This window comes from Vicugna pacos, chromosome 13 (genome assembly GCF_048564905.1).
Source record: "Vicugna pacos chromosome 13, VicPac4, whole genome shotgun sequence".
Classification (NCBI taxonomy): Eukaryota; Metazoa; Chordata; class Mammalia; order Artiodactyla; family Camelidae; genus Vicugna; species Vicugna pacos.
In genome coordinates this window covers 48,445,709-48,472,511 of record NC_132999.1, presented here as the reverse complement: position 1 = coordinate 48,472,511, position 26,803 = coordinate 48,445,709, and the positions used below count along the sequence as shown (strand labels likewise).

At 36.1% G+C, this 26,803-nt stretch overlaps 1 protein-coding gene and 1 long non-coding RNA gene across 5 annotated transcripts in view; one reads left to right on the top strand and one right to left on the bottom strand.

Moving 5' to 3' along the window:
- The window catches only part of WASF2 (WASP family member 2), a 77,591-nt gene that overhangs the window by 32,430 nt on the left and 18,358 nt on the right, over positions 1-26,803 (bottom strand). The gene's annotated exons all lie outside the window — the stretch shown is intronic.
- LOC140700949 (uncharacterized) lies at positions 6,916-9,228 on the top strand. Its single transcript, XR_012079711.1, has 2 exons — positions 6,916-7,027; positions 9,037-9,228. It is a non-coding gene; the product is annotated as an uncharacterized lncRNA (long non-coding RNA).

Genomic DNA, 26,803 nt, shown 5'->3' with positions numbered 1-26,803 from the left:
TTGTGGCATTTCTTTAAAAAAAAAAAAAACTTTCATCTTAAAGGCCCAAGGCAAATGTCACCACTTCTAAGAAGTCTTCCTTGACTCTACTAGTCTGAAATCATTTCTCTCTCTTTACAAGTGCCAAGGAAGTATGCAGAACCTTTTATGGCAGTCACTACATTCTATACTGTAGCAGATTTCTGGAGTGTACAACTCTTTGAATACAGGAATGGAAAAACAAAATATCTTTAAATCTAACAGAAGCAGTAGTAACATCAGCAGCTATCTGGAGTCAAGGACGGGATTCTTAAAACTTTTTTGTATCCTATAGTTTCTGCCCAATAAATATCTGTTGAATTCCTAAAAAGTGTCAGTATTCATTTTCATTTTCTTGAATATCTCTAATCCTCAAAACACTTCTGTAAGGTAAGCTAATAGCATTCTGATTTTACAGGTGAGAGAACTAAAAAACTAAGAGCAGTTCTGCAATTTTATCAAAGTCACAGTCAGCTTTTAAACCCAGGTCCATTCGTGTCCATGACACCACTGACTTTTCACGGAACACCCAAACCAAGAAGTTAGACAAATATGCCCGTATTTCTCATTTTCATACACAAGTGCCACCAAACCCCAGTTTCTTCCCCCTCAAAAAAAGACTGCATGCTAACATAAGAAAGCCTTCTTGACATATTTACCCTAGAACTGAAATGGTGTTAATGAGAATAACACACTGCTTTCTCCCTCTTTATACCCAGTTTTAGCCAGCTGCTCAGGGACTTCACATTTTTCACTTTAAACAACATAAACGCTGGCTCATTTAAAGTGCCAGCCTCAGATAACATATTCAGATGCTGTTGCTTTCCAAACAAACTGCTGTTTTCAAACACCTAGGCATTTGGGGTTCCGTCACTTCTAACAGGTTACTTTTGTCTACAGGATCCCTGAAAATCACTTTTTATTTTCTGTGTGCTGTTCAGCACATCAAATCTTGTCATCAGGATTTGTTTTTTTTAAGTGCCTAATCTTTCATCTTCTTCTACAATGAACCGAAAGACATTCCTATGGGTAATTTCTAAACTGTATAAGGTAGTCTCCTCTTATCTCTCCTCTTATCCTCAGATATCCAAGACCCCCAGTGGATGTCTGAAAGTACCAAACTCCATATACAGTACATTTTTCCTTGTTGAGAACTTTCACCTTTTCACTTTAAAGGAAGCACTTCACAGCTTTCTCTTAGGCATATCTGAACTGCCAGAATCACTTCTCAAGCACTTTGGGGCCATTATTATGTAAAATAAGGATTACTTTAACACACGCACTGCGACACCTCGACAACCGATCTGATAACTGGGACTGATAAGTAACCAATGGGCAGGTAGCACACATAGTGTGGATATGCTGGACAAAAGGATGATTCATGTCCAGGGCAAGAAAGAACAGGATGGCATGAGATTTCATTATGCTACTCACAATGTTGCACAATTTAAAATTTATGAATTGCTTATTTCTGAAATTTTCCATTTAATAATTTTGGATGCTGCTGACTGTGAATAAATGAAACCATGGAAAGTGAAACTGTGGATAAGGGACAACAACTGCATGTATATTTTAAAATATTCTTCTGACCCTTTTTCTAAATGCACAGTTGTTTTTCCTTTTAGCCCAAGTAAAGATAATTATATCAGAAGTGAGTTTTCCCTCATCTCTCCCTGCATATGGGGAATACTGAAAAGATAAGTCTTTTTTAATTATTAAATGTAAATAGCTCATTAAATATAATCCAATTACTTTAATTGTAAAAAGGAAGTAATTACAATATGTATATGTATTCTTGCCTAGTAGATTTAATATCTTAAATTAATCTTTTCAGCATTAATATTTTAAATTAACCTCTGACATTAGAAAAAATTCAAGAAACTGATGTCTATTTAAAAAAAATATATATATATATATGTGTGTAAGGCTGTACTTTATGGATCTTTGTTGTGATTTCACCCACAAACAATTTTAGTGGGTTGCCCCATTCTCACAGAGAAGGGTAATTAAGTAACACCTGCCCTAACTGAACTGGTATTTCTTGTCTGCCATAAATCATGTTAAAGGGTCTGTTTTAAATTCTGATGCCTTTGTGGGACAAAAAGCCAAGAGATGAATTCTGTGGCATCTCAATGATCACAAAAGCTTTACTCAGAAAGACAATTCCAAGTCAAAATTTGTTAGGAGCATGTCTCTCATATAGTAGCCTAAATTTTCCACTACCTAATTTCTATTTTGTTACTGTCTACTATAGTTTCCTGAGATCACCTCCAAACATTCTTCCTGCTCTCTGGTCTAGACCCTCAAGTTTGCTGTTACATCTTCCCTTAGCGGCCACCTGGTTCTTTGATTTTCACTCTTTCTTGGTGACCAAGAGTAAGTAAACTGCATAGCTAAATCTCTATGGACTGCTTGGAAAATGGCTCTGCCATGGTCTGTGCACTGAAGAACTTCTATTAAAATGAAGGGGAAAAGCTTCACAGATGAGGAATTAAGAAGACTGAGCTTTGTTCTTCTACCTCCTACCAAAATCTGTCAATGAGTGTTGTCTTAAGATATGAATATGTATTTAGAAAAATTAAAATTTTATTTAGATTAACACAGAGCATTTTCCAGACTTTAGAAATAGCAAGAACTGTATGAATACATATGTGGAACTGGTAACAACCGGGACCATGTTTGTATAGCACTCTCCCTCCAAAGTAGAAAAGTTGTATTTAACGTACAAAGAAGCATCATGGGTTTTCAGCAACTCTCAAGAATTTCACTGAAATAGATTCTTCTGTTCAGACCCCTGTATTAATGAGCCAAAGATGTGGCTCTGCCTCTCTGATACCACTTCTCAAAACAAATTAATGAAACTGATAAGCCTGACTATGACTAACTCCTTTGGTCATTTGGACTTTAGCCATGCTGGAAGAGTTACTGACTCCATAAGGCTGGCTTCTGCTGTCAACCAGGCAAACTATGGAAAGCTATTTTATGTTCCAAAAGGACAGTGACATGGGTCACTGTGAGTTCCCTCACCCCAAACACTGTAATGAATTCTGAACAGTTACCAAAGGTTAGCAGAAGGAATGAAGCCTGATATCTGATGATCACAGTCCTCCAGGAGGAGAGTGCCATTAAAAGACAACAAGAAGTAATTTCACAAGTAAAAGATATAACAGCAGCTAAAACTAAGCCCCTTTCAAGATTTAAATGATTCAAGTCTCATCTTGATAACACTGGTATTTTTGTACAAAATATAGCTTATTAGGCCAGCCCCTGAAAGGTAAAAAGATGTCTTTAAATGCCTGCTGACCTAAAATTGCCATGTTCCATGCTTTAAAGGGACTGATTTTCTGGAAAAGGACAATAAGATGCCAAATTCTGTTCAATAGAGATCAGAATACTATTTGGTGAACCTATTCTGCACCTGTGGAAGCAAAAGAATAAGACTTGCTCATACACTCCAGAGGGAGGATGGTATTTATGTGGGCTCTCCCGATGACCTCTTTGGCAGCAAATGTAAGTAAGTTCTTTTTTGAGGCTAAGGGGCGGGTCCAGGACTTTCAACTACCCATTCAAGCAGGGTTACGGCTCCCCTCCTCCATAATTAAGTTCCCTTTCCCACTCTCCATGCATGCATGAATTGCAATGACATTGACATGGGGGCCTGACATTAGTCTTTGAAGGTCATTTAAATCCTCCCCCTTCCAAGCTGCCTTCACAGCAATGCATCATCCACTCCACAATGCCTGAGTGTGGGGTTTGACTAGATAGTACTCAAAGTGGAGTTACCTAAAGCATAAAAAGAAGGCTCCAAATTCAGCTATCATAAAAAGAACAAACCAAAGAAATAAAACATTAGCTAAAACTCAGTTGCTCAAGAGACAACAGTAAGAAAAACATCTAACATTAGATGAATGAAAACACTTCTACTGATAATCCTTTTTATTTAGGAAAGTAGAAAAGGTCATTCACAATATGGTCCCTTTATATGGCTCCAGTCTCATCCCCTGTCACATCTTCATATAAACATATCCTTCCCTGAACTCCTATAGACTTGCCCATGGCTCCCCATTACATCATGTTCTCTCTTGCCTCCATACTTCTGCTCCAGTCTAATCATTCACCACAACCCCCACCAAATTCTAGGATCTTCCATGATTGAGCTCAAGTTATATATCTATTGACATGCCTTGCTCCAACAGAGTTTGGTACCCCTACCCCACATATTCTTTAAAGTTCCACAACATCCTGTGTATGCCTATCCCATCACACTGCATTAAAATGACTGGTTTTCTTACTTGCTCTTCCACTAGACTGTGAATTATTTGAGGCTGGTGATCAGTCATCTCTGATCCTAGTTCCTACCACCATGATAGGCACAAAGAAAATGCTCAACAAATATTTATCAATGAATGAAGCTACAGTTAGTGGCTCTTGTGCTTTGACCCTCACGAAGGTGAGGATGGTGAGGGTGTCTGGACCTCCAGTCTCACAGCACCTCTTCCTGAGGGAAGAGAACCCAATCTGAATAGTTCAAGTTCAAACTCTGTTTTAGAATTATGATTCTGTGTAGCTCACCAGATCACAAGACAGTATCTACATATACTCTCTAAGCCCTAGGAAATATCAAGTGATAGAGTGAGATGTTATAAATTAAAAACCAAGGCAAAAAATAAAAAAAAAAATTAATTAAAAAATAATAATAAAATTAAAAAACCAAGGTCACCCTGAGCAACATAAGCTATCTGCTGCCTCCCTTCTATTCATGCATCTCAAAGCTCTTACTACCTAATGGAAAGAAAGATAAACGATAGAGTTATCAGCCAAAGAAGATAAATTCCCAAAAAGGCTAAGGAAGGTCAGAATAGGGTAAGTCATGAAAATCAGCACATGTCCACAACTTGAAAGAAATCCAGGCTGTTATTAAACTCTCCAGGCACTTGGCCTAAAATGTTATTAAGTCTCTGAACCTTTCCTTTCCCTCCCAAGTCAACCTCTTGCTTCCCTCCTCTCAGTACTTCTTCCTAACCCACCTACTCACCCACTAGCTTGTTCGCCTTTCTTTCTTTCCCTTTTTTCCTTTCCTTCCTGTCTTTATAAACACAGAGAGAGCTGGTGAGAATCTGGCAAACAAATGACAACTTCCAACTATATGTGGGATCTGTATAAAGTGATATCCAATTATTCATTCATTTGTTCATTCATTCAATGAACATTACATACCAGGCACTGTGCCACACACAAAGGGTATAATTCAATATTGCCCCTGGCCTCAGAAGCTTGAAAGCTACTGAAGGAGACAAATTTAAAAGGGGGACAGTAATACTGAGTGATAAATGTGACCATAAATGTTAGTTCAAGGTGTTATGGAGGCACTTGGCTCAGATTGGGGGTGAAGGGGGTCAGTTAAGAAAGTGTGTCTTAAAAGACAAAAAGAGTTGGCTAAAAGAAGTTTCAGGTGGAGGGAGCAGCGTGTGCACAACAGTGTTCCAGGAACAGCAAATAGCTTGGTGGCTGAGGCGCAGGAAGACACCAGTGAAGAGGCTAATAAAGCAGACAGAAACTCAGGCACAGAGCCTCATATGCTGCACTATAGCACTTGGAATGTGCTGAAGGTTACTGGAAACTACTTAAGATTGAGGCCAGAGAGTGACATGATTGGATCGGATTTGCATTTAGAAAGCTCTCCAGCAGCAGTGTGGAGAACGTACTACATGAAGGGGAGAAAGACTGAGGCAGTAATCCAAATGGAAGCACTTCTAATAGATTGATACAATCTACATTATGGGAAAGTTGCAACATAAAATGATAGAAACTGCTCCACACTGAGTTTGAGACCAACCTGTCACTGATAAGCTTTCTCTCTTGAACAATTAAATTACTTAATCTCTCTGGGCCTCAGTTTTTACATTCTGAAAAATGTGTTTATGTGTGAAAGCAGAATAGGGGGAACACTAGACTAGATCAAGTATCACCAACCTTTTCTTAATGCTTTAAAATTTATAGATATTAATTTTTTAAATTAATATGTAAGGTATAAAGAATAGTGACACAGCCAATATCAGCGTACCTACCACCTAGTTTTACAATATGACTATTAGCTTTAAAGTTCCCTGCATGTCTCTCCCCAAACCCATCTCCTTCTCTTTTCACTATAACACTATGCCCACACTTGTGTTTACCATTCCCTTGTTTTTCTGCATAACTTTATCACATTTATCTCTAAACATTATATTGTTTAGTTTCATGTTTCTGAACTTTACATGAATCTAATCGTAACATATATTCTTCTGCAACTTTTCACTCTACGATTTATTGAGATTCATTGATGTTGCTATAGTTGTAATTTAATCATTTCCACTGTTACACAGTATTCAATTGTATGGCCACATCATGATTTATTTATCCAATTCAGAGTTGATGGATATTGGGATTTTTTCCAGTTTGGATTTTTGGTTTGTTTTTGCTAATGCTAACTGTTGTTATGGACATTTCTGTACATGTCTCCTGCTACACAAGTGCAAGAGTTCTTTAGGGTAGATGCCTAGGGGTGGAATTGCTGGGTCATAGGGTAAGCACATCTGCAATCATGAGATAATGCCAAATTGGTTCGAAAAATAATTGTACCCATTTACACTACTGCTTGCTGGGTTCTGTTTGTTTCATATCCTTACCCACATTTTTGGTCAGACTTTAATTTCCAATCTGATAGACATAAAACAGTGTATCACTGTAGTTTTAATGTGCATTCCCCTAATTGCTAATGAGGCTAAGCATCTCCAACCCTTTTTGTAGAAAGATGCTACTTTTTATTGTTCAAAAACACTGAGATCGAATCCCTTCTCTGAAAGTCTAGAATGGTTCGAGGTCATTCAGAATGCTGCCTCCCAACAATCAGCCAGATGAAGACTGGTCTTTCTTAGCACAGAGGGAGGTAAAACTGTATAACCAAATCTCAGCCATACTGACACCTAATACACAGGCAAACCTGCAAATTTTCATCTGAGAACTGAAGGTGAGTTAGAGACTTTAGAAGGACTAGATTGAGACAGAAAAATCAGAGTGGAACAATTATTGTGGTACTTAAGGCCTCCGACTATCTGATATCAATATACTTTTTCAGCCTCCTTGCTGGTCACACTTTTCCAAAGCTCTACACTTCAGCCACTATTGTACTCTCATGCCTGTGGTTTCAATCAAGACATTTCCTGCTTCCTGGAATACCTTCCTTTTTTTCAGTTCTTTTTCTTTTCCTGCTTCTTGAAATTTTATTAATCCTTCCCTGCCCAGTTCAAATGTAACTACTTCCATGAAGCCATCCGGGCTCTTCCCCAGAAAGAATTAAGCTCTCTACTGCTTCAACAGCACTCTATTTTCCTCTCTGACAGCATCCATCCCACATTACAGTTATAACAGGGATAGACTGTGAGCTCTTTGAGGGAAGGTAGTATCTCCTAAATCCTGAGGTGCCAAGGAACACTCTGTCACCATCAATTCTTCATAAATACTGGATAACTGGATAGAAAGATGAACAGAATCTTCTAAGAAAAAAAATCTTAAAAAAATAAAAAGGTCTTTCTGACTCTTGCTGATTGTGAAGTAAGAATCAGAGAAAAGACAAGGAGAAAAGGAGTGGGAGCCAATGAAGAACAAACTGTACCAGAAACTAATACACCACTGTAAATTAAAAAATGGCTAGAAGACTAGAATAAGGGCAGAGATAAGGATCCAAAATATAACGATCTGAGATATCACAATATTGTGACATGTTCATGTGCCTCCGTGTTCCTAGAATATATAGGCTTCTTCTGGACAGAGGATCATGTCTATCTATCACAGTCTTTTGTACATAATATGTTCTCAGAAGTATTTCTTGATTTACTACATCAAATAAAAAATACAAAATTGGTAAGTACTTTATTATTTTGATTGATATATGGTTGACCTGAATAACATACTCATTTGTCTTTAAAATACAGACCACTTTTTAAATTAAATAAAAACTTGTTTCAGAGGCAACTCTCATTCATTAAATTAGATATAAAAACAAAAACAAAAACACTACCCATTTAAAAATAGCAATTCACTGAATTTAGAGAAAAAATCAGGAATAAGAAATTTAACAGCTTTGAACTATAAAATACACATTACTTTTAAAAATAAAAATGCAATTAAGACTTACTATAAAAGCATATTTCATGATTTAAGAAAAAAGAGTCAAATTTAGTAGTTTAAAATAAAAGGTATGGGGGGGTATAGCTCAGTGGCAGAGGACACGTTTAGCATTCATGAGGTCCTTGGTTCAATGCCCAGTACCTCCATTAAAATAAATAAATAAATATTTAAAATAACAAATAAATAAACCTAATGCCCTCTCCCCAAAAAAGTATGCTAGTCATTTGTTTTATCCACTTCTTCCCCAAACCTTATAACATAGTAGCTAACTAGAAGGAAAACTATCTGATTTAAATTTCAGAGTCCCTGCCCTGTCCCACCTTCTGCCTGAGTGGATGCTCATTCTGTGTGAGGATGACGAAGCAAAGAGGAAGTAGTTGAGTTTTAAAAATCCAAAGCAGATTGTATTAGAATCATTTTGAAAGCTTGTTTAGGGACTGACCAAAAATACTAGTCCTCTGTCAGTGAAGGTCAACATCTTTAACTGGACACAGTCCAGGAGACCGTTATTGCAAATAAGCACAATCAGAAGAACAGCAATGGACACTAACTACCTGGGCAATGGATCAGTAAAATAGCACATTTGCCTTTGATTCTAAACTGGTATAATCCTTCTTACCAAGCATTATCACAGCCTCCAGTACCATACAATACACATGCCCCAAATAGCTACGGGAAGTTGGACAACAGTAATACTTCTCTACCAATCTCGTAATACAGATGCGTTTTACTAGCTCCTCTTCTTACAGAAATCACATTAATAAAGTTGTTTGGGGATTTATGGTTTTAAACACCAATATTTTAAAAAACTAGACAAGTGTTACAGAAATTCCTGGTGATACTTTTCAGACTTGGAGGAAATGAAGTTTGGCAAAGAGTATTTCCCAGTGGTCTGGAAGGAAGCAAAAGAATTAACAAAATCAAGAGGAAAAAAAATATGAAAATGAATCAAGTGAAGGCCTAAGGTTTGTAGGCAGGAGAAAAAAGTGTACTGTGTAAACAAGAATCCATGGTAAATAAAATTCAATTATAATGAAGCAATTATTTATGTCTTGTCACATTTGTTAAAAATAACTCTGCCAACAGGTGTTCTTCCAGGGTGTCCATCATTTTGGTTTCCATCAGTTGTCCCAGAGTAATTATTAATAGTGCTCCCTGTTACTCTTAAAAAAGTGAACTGGTTTAAAAAATATCAAATCATTATATTGTACACCTGAAACTAATATAACACTGTAAATCAACTATACTTCAATTAAAAAAATTTTTAAGTGAACTGATTTACACAATAAAGTATACAATCAACCTATTCTTCAAGAACCAGGAGCAGAGCTGCTAAAACAGCTCAATATTCAGGTTCCAATCACAGTCCCACTTACTTAAAATTTAGTACAGATTTACTTCATTTATCTAGCACCATGAATATAACAGCAAAATAGCAGTGATTAAGAACACGGATTCTGGAACCAAACGGCTGGAGTTGAAATCTCAACCCTTATAAACTCTAGCTGTGTGTCCTTGGGAAATTTTTTTTGGTTTTACTTTTTATTTTTAAATAATTTCAAACCTGGAGAAAAGTTGCAAGAATAGTACAAAGAACTCCTCTATGCCCTTCACCTAGGTTCACCAATTATGAACATCTTCTCATATTTACTTTTATTCCCCTCTTCTCTAAACACACACACACACACAACTTTACTACTAAGTTTTTAACCATTTGATGGTAGGTTGCAGAACAAACTACAGTCCAGTTATCACTTTAAGAAATTTAACAATGATATAATATTATCATCTAACATAAAGTCCAAACCTAAATTCTACCAATTGTCCCAGTAATGCTCTTTACAGGAATTGTTCCCCTGAATCCAGGATCCTAATCCAGAACTGTGGGCAGGTTTCTTAATTTCTTCCCGTCATGGGATTATTGGGAGAAATACAGGAGTAAATATAGATAAAGAATGTAAGTTGTTGGCATTTAGTGCAGGTGTTAGCTGCTTTTAGAGAACAAGAGACTCCATGTAAGGTAGAACTGTCAGATAATGGAAATAACTCTCTAGACACTATACTTCTTGAAGTCATTTTTATGAAAATCTCTGTAAAATATATTGTGCATATACATTATTTCTTAAACAGAATATACTAAATATAATTTAACCTATTCTTGGTAACTCAGGGTCTTCCCATCAGCAGTGGTATTATGCTATAAACCATGATGCTGTCAGAGGCCCCTGAGGTGTGAGTGCTGTATGCCTCTGTCGTAAAACAGCTAAAAGTTCTGGACAGACATCTTGAATCTCCTCCTTCTGCAATCATGCTTTTGCTCATTAGTATGTATTAGTGCATCTAATCTATATTATTCTAATAATGCTTATGGTCATACAAAACTTCTAGTTAAAAAAGCACTTTGATATAATCTCCATTAATTCAATAATACCTACTGTCATTTGTTTAATTAGCTGATATGAATTTCACAAGTGTGTGAGGTAAAAAGAATATGTATTACTATTCCCAATTTTAATTACCTCATTATAGATGAATAAATTGAGGCTCAGAGAGGTCAAGTGACTTACTCTGCACTACAGAGCCAACAGGCAACACTGTCAACCCTTGCACACCTGGATTCTCTGTCTCTCAATATACACAGTTATCTCTAAATGAGGCCCTAGAGAGAGACACAACTTTTCAGGTAGGTGAATGAGCTTTCTGAAAGCTCTTCGACTTTCAAAAGCACTTTGGGCTTACTTTCAAATGCAAGGAGTCGCATTCTGGTAGGCTGAAAATGCCAACTGTCTCACTTTCCAGGTGCTCTTCCTCTGTACTTTCTCAAATATACTAAGGTTCTCTGAACTTTATGGCAACACTTTATTAATATAGACTCCACACACATTCGAAACTTGAGACAAACTCAGACCTGAGCTAAAGTTTACCTCTGCACTCTATAATAAAGAAAAGTCTGGCTAAGGAAACACTGTATAAATAAGATCGCAGGGAGAAATGTCTAATGAGCTGTTTTAAGCATTTCAGGAGTCTAATTTACATACAATTAGAGTTAAATTGCACTTCATTCTCATCTATTTATTAAACCAGGTACAGGGACCTCTATCTAACAAAATAACCTCGTAACACTATTAGCCTAGTTTCAGTTATGACTCAAAGTAACAGCTGCACCTAAAGAAAAACAACACACAACACTCTTACTAGGATTTACCCCAATTAGCCCAAATTAATGAGGTTTGATTGTATATCCAATGATGACCCACAAAACCTATCTTCCCTGGATGGCCTAGAGTAGAAGCTCAAATGCAGTTAAAACACCTGTCACAGAAACTAGGTAGAGGAAGCAAGGCAAAGTGGCAACGGCATAGAGCTAAGAGCCAGAAGTCCAGGGTTCTAGGTCAGATTATGCTGCTAAATCTGTGTGACCTTGGTTAAATCACTCTAGTTCTCCAGCCTTCAGTTTCCTAGGCAATAAATGTGGCCTCTAATACAGTATTTCACTAAAAGCATCCAGAGCTCTTTGACTAAAGGGCAGGAAATGTGAGTCTGGAACATCTTATACTAGAAAGCAAGGAACACTATCGAAAACTACTGTAGTTATGTCCAAAAGGCATCAGGAGCCAACTTAAAGAGGCTCCCACTCATCCAAGATGGGACAAATTGAACATCAATAAGAATAACTACAATTGATTAAAACATATCAAATATGTTTAAACCCTTTAATTCATAATGATGCTTTAAAAAAAAAACTCACTGATCCCTTTTGGAGTATACCAGGGAACCAACTCATCATTTTGAAAACACACAAATAAAGAAATAAAAGTAAAGAAACAAGTGTTTATCCTGCCTTTCCTGTACAAGTCAAAAACCTCAGAGTGACCAAAGAGCTAATTAGGGAAGTTTTTTTAAAAATATTCCAGCTCCTAAATGAAGAAAGAATGTCAGAACTAGAGTATCATCATTTTGCAAACATCTACTAAAATAAAGGATTTGGGTAATCATTATCCATGACCACTTAAAAAATAAAAAGAGACATCTGGACATTATAGGCTGCCTGTATTACACTGCCAAAGCAGGAACTTGACTTAGGTCAAGCCTCCAGAATTGTGCCATCCAATAGGTAGCCACTACACACATGTAGCTATTGAGCACTTGAAATGTAGCTAGCTCATCTAAATTGATATATGCTTTAATAAATAAATAAATAAATAAATAAATAAATAAATAAATAAATAAATAAACTGATAATGTGCTGTAAGTATAAAATACACACCGAATTACAAAGATTTAGTATATAAAATATTGTAATAATTTTATATTCATTACATTAGTTAAGATGATAATTTGCAACTATCAGGTTAATAAAAAATATTATTAAAATGAATTTCATCTGTTTCTTCTTACTTTTTAATGTGCCTACTAGAAAATTTAAATTTCATTTGAGGCTTGAATATTTCTATTAGACAATGCTGCTCTAGATCTAAAAACCAGCTTACAGGGAATTACAAGAGACAGAAAAACAAATAAACTGTAAAAATTCAATTAGCAAAATCCAGAATAGGAAACCTACAGAACGACTTGCTTTCAACAATAACAACAAATGCATATATATATATGGAAAAAAGAGGTAACAGAACCCAAAGATTAAAAGAGACTTGAGAGCCATATAAACCAAATAAATGTATGGACCTTTTCTGGAACCTGATTTGAATAAACCAAATGTTTAGAGAGAAAAGGGGGCACAGATGAAGGAAGAGAGAGAGAAAGCAATATAAACATTAACTGGATATTTGATATGTACTGCATACTGTGTTTGTTTTTAAAAAAGGAGTACTTATCTTTTATCTTTTAAAGCTACATAATGAAATTTGTACAATTTAAATGATAAGCTGTCTGGGATTTCTTTCAAGAGAATCCAGTGAGGATGAGAGAGTAGGTGGTAGTACAGACTGTAGTACAAGACTGACCATGAGTTGTAATTGTTGAAGCTGAGTGATGAGCATACAGGGGTTCATTATATCATCCTCTCTACACTTGTACACGTTTGCAATTTTTCTTTTTGGGGGGTGTGTAATTAGGTTTATTTATTTATTTTTTAATGGAGGTATTGGGGATTGAACCTAGGACCTCGTGCATACTAAGCATGTGTTCTACCACTGAGCTATACCCTTCCCCATATATTTTTTTAAATAGGAGAAAAATGTATCTATAAGGACACTTTCAGCTCTTGAATCTACAAAAATCTATGAAAATAAGTCATGGAATTGGCAAGTACCTCAAAAGGTCATACAATCTAGTTTCCTGCCTCCAGGAATATTATTTGCAAAATTATCTCACTCAACAAGTATTTACTGAGTAACTACTAAGTGCAAAGGCCATAGCACTGTAGAAGATGTACAGAGATATAAGAAATAGTTTCTCCTTAAAGAGTTCCATCATATAGGAGAGATGAGATAAGTACATAAATATAAAACAAAGTAAAAGTGATAAAGTTATGGTTTACTTCTGGTTAAGTAAATCACAAAAGGCATCATAGAGGAGTGCCATATAACTAAACATTAAAAACAAGATTTGGACATGTAAAGACAATGAGTATTATGTCTGAAGTGGACAGACAGTGTGAGCAGAGGCAGATAAGCAGAAAATAATGAGATGTTTCTGGGGAATGAGATGAGGACATTATTACAAAAGTAGCAGGAAGCAAGGCTGGAAAGACAAGTAGGGCCAGGTCACAGAATCTTAAATATCAAGTTGAGTTTGTACTTTAGTCAGTAAGTGATAAGGGTCCCACAAGTGGAGTTATAGAGTATAGAATATTTAGGAAGATGCTTTACATCTCTCTTAAGCAAAGAAGAACAGAATGGAGTTGGGTAGGGAGATTGGAAGTAGAAGCAATGGTCAAGGCAAAAGGACCTGGAACTGGAGTAGCAGGAGAAAAAGACAGGGAGGGACCTGAGAGTGTCTTAGCATGAAAAGAGACAGGGAGTCCAGAGAAGTCAATAGTAACCAAGGCCTTACATCTGAGTGAACTGGGAAAATAGCAGAGCCAGTGTTTGGTAATGTTGGCAGACCTACAGTAGCCCTGAAATGTGCTGAATAAATGACTGAATGAATGAGTAAATGGAAATATGTGAGTCAGGATAAAAGGTAGCAAGTCAGAGGGCTTGAGGAGGGGAGTGCGCAGAAGAAAAGCTTAGCCTCCTTGTTTTAATTTATGAGGACATTAAGGTCCTGAAGGAAAATGTTGCCCAGTATGCTACGCATCTTCCTTAGAAAAGCAAAGATTCCATCATTAAAAATCTATTAAAAATTCATCCTTAAAACCTATAAACATGTCTTTAAGCAAAGAGGAAACAAGCTGTACTAATTTGACCACTAGTTGCCAAAAACCAACAGTCCATAAAAAGCTGGACGTACAGAAGGGATATCTAGGTGGAGTGATTCAATAGGAATTCTGGGACTGGGGTTCAGAGATGGAAATACACATCTGGGAGTTAATACGTGGAAGCTGTAGTTAAAGACATGAGTCTTGTCTATACACATGAGATGACCTCCTAACACAAAAGCATAAACAGAGTGGCAAGGACAGAGGACAACTTGGAGATTGACAAAGAAGAAAGTATCAAGGAAGGCAGAAGGAGAACTAGAACAATGCTTTGTCATAAAAGCTAAGAGTTTCCAGGGGGGAAGGATATAGCTCAGTGGTAGAGTGTGTGCCTAATACGCAACGAGATCCTGGGTTCAATTCTCAGTGCCACCATTAAAAATAAGTAAATAAATCTAACTGCCTCACCCCATCAAAAAATAAGCCCAAACAAAAACTAGTAATTAAAAAAAAAGATAAGAAATACCGGTGAGGATGTTGAAAAATTGTAATCAACACTGCTGGTGGCAACGTAAAATGGTGCAGCCACCTGGGAAAACAGTCTGGCAGTTCCTCAAAGAGTTATCATATGACCCAGCAAATCCACTCATAAGTATATACTCAAGAGAAATGAAAACATATGTCCAGACAAAAAAATCTGTACATGAATGCTTATAAGCATCATTATTTATAAAAGCCAAAAAGTCGTAACAACCCAAATGTCCACCATCAACAGGTGAATAGATAAAACAATTAGTATATTCATCTACCGGATTATTACTTGGCAACCAATGATACTTGCAACAAGAATGAATCTCATACTAATTATCCTGAATGAAATCCTGACACCAGACACCCTCCCACTGTCAATGAGCACATACTGTATGATAACATTTATATAGAATTCTAGAAGATTCAAACTATTTTATACTGATAGAAAGCAAACCAGTGGTTGCCTATGTAATGGGGTGTGGGAGTGGGCATCAGAGCAGGAGGGAGTGATTATAAATGAGCAGGAGAACCCATACACATATGGTCAACTGATCTTCAACAAAGGAGGCAAGAATATACAATGGAAAAAAGACAGTCTCTTTAGCAAGTGGTGTTGGGAAAGCTGGACAGCTTCATATGTATCAATGAAGTTAGAACACTCCCTCACACTATACACAAAAATAAACTCAAAATGGCTTAAAGACTTAAACCTAAGACAGGACACTGTAAGTCTCCTAGAAGAGACCATAGGCAAAACATTCTCTGACATAAATTGCAGCAATGTTTTCCTAGGTCAGGTCAGTATACCAAGGCAATAGAAATAAAAGCAAAAATAAACAAATGGGACCTCATCAAATTTATAAGCTTTTGCACTGTATAGGAAACCATGAACAAAATGAAAAGGCAACCTATGAACTGGGAGAAAATATTTGCAAATGATGTGACTGACAAGGGCTTAACTTCCAGAATATACAAACAGTTCATCCAACTCAAAAACAAAAAAAACAAGCAACCCAATCAAAAACTGGGCAGAAGACCTAAACAGACATTTGTCCAATGAAGACATACAGATGGCCAACAGGAAAATGAAAAGATGCTCAACATCGCTAATTATCAGAGAAATACAAATCAAAACTACAATAAGATATCACCTCACACTGGTCAGATTGGCTACTATTAAAAAGGCCATAGGGAGGGAGGGTATAGCTCCAACCCCCCACCTCCTGCCAAAAAAGTCCATAAATAATAAATGCTGGAGATGGTGAGGAGAAAAGGGAACCCTCCTACATTGTTGGTGGGAATTTAAGTTGGTGCATTCACTACAGAAAACAGTATGGAGGTCCCTTAAAAAACTAAAAATAGACTCACCATGTGATTTGGCAATCCTACTCCAGGACATCTATCCAGAGGAAACTCTAATTCAAAAAGATATATGCATCCCAATGTTCACAGTAGCACTAGTTACAAAAATCAAGACAAGGAAGCAACCTAAATGTCCATCAACAGATGACTGGATAAAGAAGTTGTCCACACACAATGGACCACTACTCTCAGCCATGAAAAAGAACGAAATAATGCCTTCTGTAGCAACATGGATGGACCTAGAGATTATCATACTAAGTGAAGTCAGAGAAAGATAAATGTCATATGATATCACTCATATGTGGAATCTAAAAAAATGACACAAATGAACTTAATTACAAAATAGAAACAGATTCAGATATAGAGAACAAGGTTACCAAAGGTGGGGGGAGGGATAAATTAGGAGTTTGGGATTAGCAGATACAAACTACTATATACAAAATAGATGAACAGCAAGGTCCTACTGTATAGCACAGGGAACTATATTCAATAGCTCGTAATAACCTATAATGAAAAAGAATATGAAAAAATATATCTACGTATAACTGAATCACTATGCTGTACACCTGAAACTAACACAACAATGTAAATTAACTACACTTCAATAAAAAAAAACCCAAAGGGGCAGGAGGAAACATTTAGGGGTGATGAATATGTTCATTATCTTGACTATGGTGGTGGTTATAATGGTATATACATATGTCAAAACTCACCAAATTTTACATTTTAAATATATGTGGTTTACTGTGTGCCAATAATATCTCAATAAAGCTGTTGTAAAAATGAAATAAAAGCACTGCTAATTCAAGTATTTAAATTGCTGGAGTCCATAGGCAGGATAATAATTTTAAATAAAAGTTATATCATTAATGGTTACTCTGTAGGGTGATATGTATGTTAATTGGCTTGATTGTGATTAATCATTTCATAATGTATATATGTATCAAATTATCATGTTATGTACCTTAAATATATAAGATTTTTGTCAATTATACCTCATAAAGCTAAAAAAATTAAATAAAAGCTACACTGTTGAAAAAATAACAATAGGGGAGAAGATAGGGTATTAGAAGAAAAAAAGATTGGCCATGCATTAATAATTGTTGAAGTTAAGAAATAGATACACATTTTCTTTACTTTTTCATATGCTTGAAAATTTGCATTAAAAGGTTAAAAAAAAAGTTCAAGACCTCAATTGAAAAAACAAAACTCATCAAGACTTCCCATTTTACTTAAATATAAATTCCTTATCAGCCCTACAAAGTTTTGAAGTATCTTTGCCCTTAAAGCTCCTTCTACCTTGGAACTCTCTTTCCTCATCTCTTCATTTGGCTGGTTCATTTTCACCCTTCAGTTTCAGTTTGTCACCTTCTGGGAGAAGCCTTTCCTGACCATCTTTATCTAAGTTCCTCCATTACCTCTATTATAGCACTCTATTTCATTCTCTTCCTAACATACCACAATCTCAACATTTTATTCATGTGTTTGTTTATTGTCTATCCAAGACTCCTTAAACTGCATGAGAGCAGGGGCCTTGCCTGTCTTAGTCACTGAGTTGTAGTCTCTGTACTTGGCACATCACAGGTGCTCAATAGTTATTTGTTGAATGTTAAACTAATAACCCAACACTGAGCATTATCTAATTAATGAACATTAAATACAGCAAAGCCCTTCAGAGAACTTACTGTTTGTAAGCTTCAGGTAACTCACACACATATCTGAAGTGAGAGGATATGTGATATAATGTAAATTAAATAGAATTAAAAATTTAAAAAACTCTTCCGAAGGCCACTGAAAACAGCAAATAAATACGGTTTAAGAAGGCTAATTTTTCCCCACAAAGAATTCATTTAGAAACAGAAACAAGAGAGTTCTGATATAACACATTCTCTAGATAAAGATATATAAACAAAGGGGTACTCCAGGGACTGATGCTGAACCCTATCACAAGTAACATTTTTAGAAATTACCTAGAAAAAACTGTCCAGTGAAATCTTCCCAGTTTGCAGATGACTCTAAAGCAGTAGCTAAGGGGGAGGATATAGCTCAAGCGCTAGAGCGCATGCTTAGCATGCAGGAGGTCCTGGGTTCAATCCCCAGTACCACCTCTAAAAACAAACAAACCTAATTACGTTCCCTCAAATAAATAAAATCAAAAAAAAAATTTAACTAAAGCAGTAGCTAGAAGTATGATGGTACAAAGCAGTGTTGAGAAATGTGGAAAATAGCTTCCATGCAGACAAAAATAAGGTAATGCAGTATTGCAAAAATAGTCCAAACTATAATTATCAGATGATGAGCTCTAAAGCTGCCTGATACAATGTAAGAAAAGGGTTTCAGAGTCCCTGGATTTATTCTGAATATAGCTACAAAAAGGCAACAAAATACTGGTTGTTACTATGAAAGCTTTGGAAACACAGAACACATTATCCTGCCCTTGTACAAACCAAAGTGTATGTGCACCTAGAATAGAATGTGCAGTTGTGGCCATCATAGCATAAAAGAGGTAAAATAGACAGAGTAAGGCCTAGAAAGATACCCATCCCCCCAAAAAAAGATAGAGGAGCTTATGTATGCATACAGATTTTTAAAAAACATACAGACGTATAAAGGACACATTAATATGAAACAAGGAGGGTGTGAGACTGTAAACAGAGACTGTATCAAATTTTATAAGTTATAAGGCAGTTAAAAGTCTTAAGAAACAGGGTGAGGGGTGGGTATAGCTCAGGGTAGAGGGCATGCCTAATATGTACAAGGTCCTGAGTTCAATCCCCAGTACCATTAAAAAATAAACAAATACCTAATTACCTCCTCCCCAAAAATAAAAAAAAATTTTTTTGAAAAGAAGTCTAAAGAAACAATAAAGTATATATATATTTTTAAATTTAAGGTCAGCTTTTAAAATCAGAAAGATGGGAGTTTTATGTCAAAAAAAGGAAGGGAACGGAACAGAAAAGAACAGAAGGGAAAGGAGGAGGTAAATGAATTCTAGTCCCAGGAGGCTTAACTGTGTGATGGTGAGAATGTTACTTAATTTCTTTGAGACTCACCGCTATAAGGATGGAGATATGCACTACCTGGCATACAGGAGACACTTATTACCCAGTACTACTGCTTTTATTAGGACCAATAAAAATAATAGTTTACTATGCAATCTAACATATAATAAAGTAATAAAACTCATTACTCAGATGGGGAATACAGAATGTAAGAAAAAATAATTTGAAGATAGTCTAAACAAATTCATAGGTAATATTTCCCTAAGAACCACCTCCCTAAGAGAAATTATAAATTTTGGTTAACATAGCCCTAAATTTTGAAGTTAACATTTTCATCTCTTTCCCACAAGCAGGAGAATTCTAGGCCACATAAATGACATATCCAACTAAACATGCCACTCACTGTCTTAATTTACAACAACTGTTAACTTTATTTGAGCAGTGGACTAAGTAATGATATCATTTAATCCTTCCAAAGTCCTCTCAGATACACTCCATATTTTACAGTAAAATTAAACAGGTCCCCATCTTTACAGATGAGAAAACTGAAGCTAAGAGAGTCATTACCCAAGGCTACACACAGAGCTGGTAAGCGGAGGCGCCTACGTTTGAAACCACATGGACTGACTCCAGGATCTATACTCATAACCCCAGAACTATACTGCCTCCTATCCTGAGAGAAATGCTGGGTGTTTGGGTACCAAGAATGAGGTGAGTGATGAAGGAGTGTACATTAAGTATTCAAAAAGTCTGCTTGATATATGGCCAGCCCAGCCAAGGTAACTGCCAGCTAGATACTCAGATTTGGGGTGGCCACAAGCGTGAACCCTGAAATAACAAGAACTGATTAACAAGGATGTGACAAACCTAAAATAAGAATGGAAGCCTAAAAATCACTGAACTATGGTCTCAGCTATGGTAAACAAAATACAGAGAAAGAGGAATACATATCAAAATGCTAACTAGTGAGATTATGGGTGATTCTTTTTTTTTAATAAGAGGTACTGAAGATTGAACCCAGGACCTTATGCATGCCAAGCACACACACTACCACTGAGCTATACCCCCACCTCTACTTTTGTAATTTCAAAGAGATTTTAAAAACAAGTAAATTTAATACATTAGAAAAAGGAAGTAAATTACATGCAAATACCAAAGCAAAAAAAAAAAAAGAGTATGATATAAGAATAAGCAAATCAGTAACTGCAGTGTGCTGGAAAGAACTCTAGATATGCACCAAAAGACATGGGTTCATACTAATATACACATCAAAAATTTTATGTTGAAAAGAATTCAGACACAAGAATGCATATAGTATGAGGCAAAATTAATATATAGGACATAAATCAGAACAGTGGTTGCCTGTAAGACAGTAGAAACTGACTGGAAGGGGTATGAGGGAACTTTGGAGGGTGTGGAAACATTCTCTCTCTTCATTGGGGTGTTGGCCACACATGTGTTTACATTTGTCAAAACTCATCTAATTATATCCTTGCATCTCCATGCATTTCACTGTACGTAAATTTACCTGCAAAAAATCTCATTTAAAAGAGACAGGGTTCAATTTCAAATCTGCTATTTATTAGCTGAGTGTCTTTAAGGCAGTTACTTAACCTCTCTGAGCCTGTTTATCTGTACAAAGTGTAGCTACTAACATATAACAATTTATCTCAAGGGCTAGGGGCTGACTGTAATGACACATATCAAAGTGGGAGACTGTGCTTTGCAAATTATCATCCAATGAATGTTGAAGGAACTTTAAAAGTAAAAAGGGGGCAAAGCAGGTCTTGTATTTCTCATAATTCCACAAATGGCTTTGTTATCAGGAATACTACTCTTTAAAGACGATCAGAATTCTACAAAGGGAAATTTACTTACAGCTCTCAATTGTGAATGGAAGGGAACATCATGGGCTTGACCTAAGACCTCCTTCTACACAGTTAAAAACAATTTCTCAAGATATGATTTGAGAGAAAGCTTTCTGGCAGAGTACTTGCTAGAAAAATGATATAATCAGGGGAGAAAAAGTTGTCAGTTATATATATGTGAGAGTAAAAGAAATGTTCCGTTACTTTACTATGTCAATTACAAAGTTTAAATGTCTCCGTAAGCCACACCATAAATAGGTGTTTAAGTATGTATGTGTGCATATACATACACATAGTCACTCAAATTGGAACTGAGCTGAACCACTGCTTTTTCCCAAAAGGGCCTCTATATTCTAAAAATAAGAAACTTAATTCTGTTCAACTGGAATTAGTTTTACAACTGAGAGTATGTCTCAGACTTTTCCATATTTTACCAGAAAAGAGGAACAGTTCGAAAAGTAGTATCATAGGCAAAGTTTAATAGCCTCTCCCATCAATCTCAAACTATTTTTCTTTATGAGTGTATAGAGATCATGATGAAGATCAAGTTTTTCTGAAATATTTCTATATCTGAACATTATTTCTTCTGCAAGCATTCGACAATTCTTGGTTCTATTCTTCTCTTTTCTAATTCAATTCTGTTTGGTTTCTAAGTTAAGAAGTGTGTTTCATTTACATAAACGGTAACTATTCTGAGATACCATTCATAACTATACATTTGAATTCTCTAGAGTACTATTCATAACTTCAAATGAATAGGAAAAAAAAACCCTCATTCAACTTCACTTTAATGGTGACTAAGACATGAATGATTATGTTATATTGCAGAGGGCTGGCCAAAGGAGTGAAGTCCCCAAATGTTACTACAAACTTGTCATCATTTTATGAATACCCAAAGGGACCAAGGACCACTGCCTTGACCAATCTACCTATCACAAAAAATACTGAGCTTAGAAAAACACACCTGTTAGCTAAATATTTTTTAGAGTTATAAAATATCTATGTGAGGACATCCAAAGATATAAAATATCTTAGCCATGAAGCTCAAAAATGAGCAAAGAAGAATCCTGACAAGTCCTGGCAAGTTTTCTATAAAACCAATGCTGGTTATTCTTTAGGTGTTAAACTTTTCAGCTATTAGCTTTTCAGAGAAACAGTCTTTCATGCAAGGTAGTAATAGTCTAGTAGTTCTTTACTCCATCTAATGAGTGACAGAAACTGAATTTACATAAATCTGCATAAATAATTCAGCTCTCTGTACAGCTCTAATGTATTTAAACCAAATAAAGTAAAATTTGAACAGAATAAAATAATGTAGCTATTTTAAGGCTGTCACTTTCTGATTTCCCTCATTTATCTTTCTCATCCAAAAGTCAGAGATAAGAGACTATAACCAGAAAGAAGGAATGAAAGGATAGTACACACCTGAGGACAACTATACTCAAGTCCCTCTATGACTCCACCACTTCTACCCTTGACATAGCTTCAACAGGGGGCAGTTCTGCTCCCCTAGGGACACTTGACAACATCTGGAGACATTTTTGGTTGTCACAGCTGGGGCAGGGAGGTTGCAGTATACTAGGTAGTTGGAAAAGACCAGGGATGCTGCTAAACATCCTTCAATGCACAGGACAGCTTATCACAATACAGAATATTATCCAGCCCCAAATGTCAATAGTGCCAAGGATTAAAAACCCTGCTCCAAGGTCCAAGACAGACCTACCTCTCAATAAATGTCTGCTGATCTGAACTGAAAAGGAAAGACCATGAACTGGAAGAAACAGAAGCCTACAAGAATAAAGTAGAAGACAGAGGCCTAGTTTAAACATCACTAGCATTTATTAAGCCTTTATTGTGTGCTGAGCACCAGTCATACAAAAATGAACAATATAGTCCAGGCCTTATGGAGCTCACCATCAGGTAGGGGAAAGAGTTTTATAATTTGTCTGCTATCTGATAAATGTTTTAATAAAGGAAAACACACACAAGAGAGTCATTCAACTTTTCCTAGGAATGATTCATGGAAATAGATGACATCTTAGCTCAGTTCTGAAGGATAGGAGGAAACATCTTATTTCACAGTTTATATACCTCTTTCTAAACGAAGAGCCATTCGTTTCTTCAGTCAACAAAAACGAGGCAACACCAATTATGTCCCATACATCGTGTTACGTGTTGGAGATGCATTTAAATTACAACTTTCCACTTCTTCCCTTGGCATCACTGGTACTCAGCAGTCCACTTCTCCGACTCAAATCCCCAACAATTCTTTCATTTCTACCTATTCCCAATTTACCAACTGTCACTCCAGTCTATCTTAGCACCACCCAAGGATTAAACAAAACTTTCAGTTGCCTTTTTACAAGACTGTATCTAATCCTGCCTAGATTACAAAATCTAGGTGGTGATGCTGGCAGAGTAACTGGCAATGAGCTGACTATGGGTCCAGATCTGCCAACTGTTTAATGTGTATTGGTATCTTGGAAAGCTGTTTTACTTTATAAAAAAAATCTGGGTCCTTTTCACCCTACCCAATTCACACAAGGTTCAATATAGCAAATTAATCGACATATATTTATTCAACACCTACAACATGCTTACACCAATAGTTCTCAACTGGTTGTTTACTGACATCACAGCTCCCAGATATATATAGATAGATAGATAGACAGACAGATAGGTAGATAGATACATTTTTTTTTAGATATAATTTATTTTCTAATGGTAAATTTTGATGCAGGATGTTCGAGGCCCTGGCCTTTAGGCTTTACAGAATACAAAAGAAGTGTGAGACACAGTTCCTGTTTTAAAAAGGTTATCCACAGCCACAACAGAGTAATTTGGAATAGTATGTTTGTTCATTGATTTGTAATCCTTTTGTAATATTATCAGTGCTTATGAAACAGAAGAAACTGAGGTAGCTTGGATAAGAATTGCTCCTATTCCCTAGTCCAAGCATACATCAACTGCACCTGCAACTCCTGATACACAGTCCCACACCCCTTCTATCTCTCAGACAGTGAAAGCACCATTTTCAGGAACTATGGAGGCACTCCAAGTAGGAGGATGAATTGAGGTGGCTGTTTGTCCTGAAGGCCAGAATCTCTCAGTCATGCTGTCATGGGCCTTTTTTTAAAGAGAAGAAACAGTTTTTTGACCTCCAGCAATACCAGTCCACCTCACTCTACAGTTCAAGTGTGCAAGAAAATTAGAGTGGACTGAATTTTTTTTTACTTGTTTACTTTTTTTTCATTAAAAAAATTTTTTTTATTGAAGTGTAGTTGATTTACAATGTTGTGTTAGTTTCAGGTGTACAGCTAGACTGAATTTTTATAAATTTGCTCCTAGAAGTCCTTGGTCATTTAAGGAAATCACCCAAATTCATAAAGCTGGTAGGCTCAAGTTTTTCACATAGCATACATTTGAATTTTACAATATTCTAAATTAAATATATTTTAGATAACTCCGTATGGAGATGTACAAATTGTGAACACTTAATAAAAAATTTTAAAATGTTGACATAAATCCCATCTAACAGTGAAGACCATCCTAAAGCACATCAGCTTTAAATTCTGCAAACATGAATCTACAGATCTTCAACTGATTAGTCTTTCTCTAAATCTTATAGGAAAAGGTACAATTCTCTTAACTGCTATACAAAAACTGATGAGCACAAGACCCTATAAATTACTTTTTTTTAAAAAAGAGGGGTAAGGTGTCATTCAAACATCTAAACGGACCAAAGATGGTATTAAAAGGTAAAATTTGGTACTTAAGAAAAAATGCATATTGACATATGTTTATTAGAATAACACTGTCACATGAAAGAGAGAAAAAAAGTTTCTTCTATGTAATACTGATTTTAGGACTTATGACTTTAAAATTAGCTTGGTTTACAGTATTTGTCCTTGCAATTGTTCTAAGTTTTATCCATAGACATCTACAGTCCCTTAACTTCAATTCCAAAATCCAAAAGGCTGTAAAAACAAGCTTTTCATTATTCATTTGGCAGCAAATTCTAACATGAAATGACATAAGACTATTTATAGTATTTATTTATCCCAGTTGGTATGAACATTCTGACATTTTACTGTGGAAATAGTAATATGTCTGATTACAAGGTGCTGCCCCCACCTCTCTGGGATGTTACATAATACATAGTACATGTACCATATTCCTTTTCTAAAATCCAAAAAATTCTAAATTCAGAAGCACATTTGGTCCCCTTTTTTTTGGCCCCAAGGTACTGTAGACTGGTATACCAAAGACTAAATCTTATCCAGAAAATATAACTAATACTGAGAGTGAATGTAGATCTTCACATGCAATAAATTCAACGTCTTAAATATTCACACATACATAATCCTGTAAAATAAAGAAGACTCAACAAATGTCAAAAGCCAAACACACCATTATGTGCTTTTCAAGTGATGGTGACATTTGCATCATCCAATATACAGATCAATTCCTCTTAGGCTAAAATCCACTAATTTAAACCATAGTTTTTAAAAAAAAAAAAAAAACCCAAAGACTGCAATTGGTAATTATGTTGAGAAAAAGAATCATCCACTCATAAATAATGTACTCAGTAAAATGTTCTAATTTAAAAAAAATTTATCTCAGAGAGTTTAAGGTTTAAAATTCTTTCATTCTAGAATATAACTTCTGAACGCTGAACAAATTACAATTAAATTTTTCTGAGAAAGCAGAGCCTTGGACAGAGGGGCAGTAACAGGGACAGTCCTTAAAGATATTTCAACAGGAAGAAGAGTTTCACAGTTCTTTCCTTCCTTCCTCCTCCAGTTGCTGCTTTTCTGGTTTTAGAATTTCAAACAAAGAAATACATATTGGCTCTACTGCTAAGAAACGCCCTCTTTCTCAGCAACTTCCTCTTCCAATTTTCTTCCCTACCATTGACATATGAGAACAATACATACTGCCAGTCCCACCATTTTGATTAACCAAAAGCTCTGAGGCTTGGAAAAATTAAGGGCTGCAATTTACAGTACCCACTCTAGGTCCACCATTTCACTCATCTATCAGTCAAATAATAGGGAACACAAAGAAAGGAACATTTCACCTAATCAAGAGGTCGGCTATTGAAACTTTCAGCCCAGGAATCTAAAGAAATTTGCACTAACAAATGGGAAATTTTTCCTATCTCAAGGAAACAGCCTTCTTAGTGAGGAGAAAAAGTTACTGGGCTGGCACCACTCTGAAACAAGAGTCTAGTCTATGCACCAATAGTTGATGAACTTTCTTATACAGGTCACGCATGCAGTCAGGGTTTCAAATTGAGTTCTCTGAGGTTCTGACACACTTTAAAGTGAACTTTGCAATTTAGAAATGGTCCTTTCCAACTCACAGACTGAACAAAGGGTATGTACTTATAATTAACCAACCAGGGATCAAGACTTAGCCTGTCTCCATGCCAGAAGTCATTTCAAGTGCCTGGAACCAGACCCCTCCCCCCATCTGTGACAAAGCAAACTTCCTTTAAGTGGACAGCAAATTCCCCTTTGCCCAGTGATTCT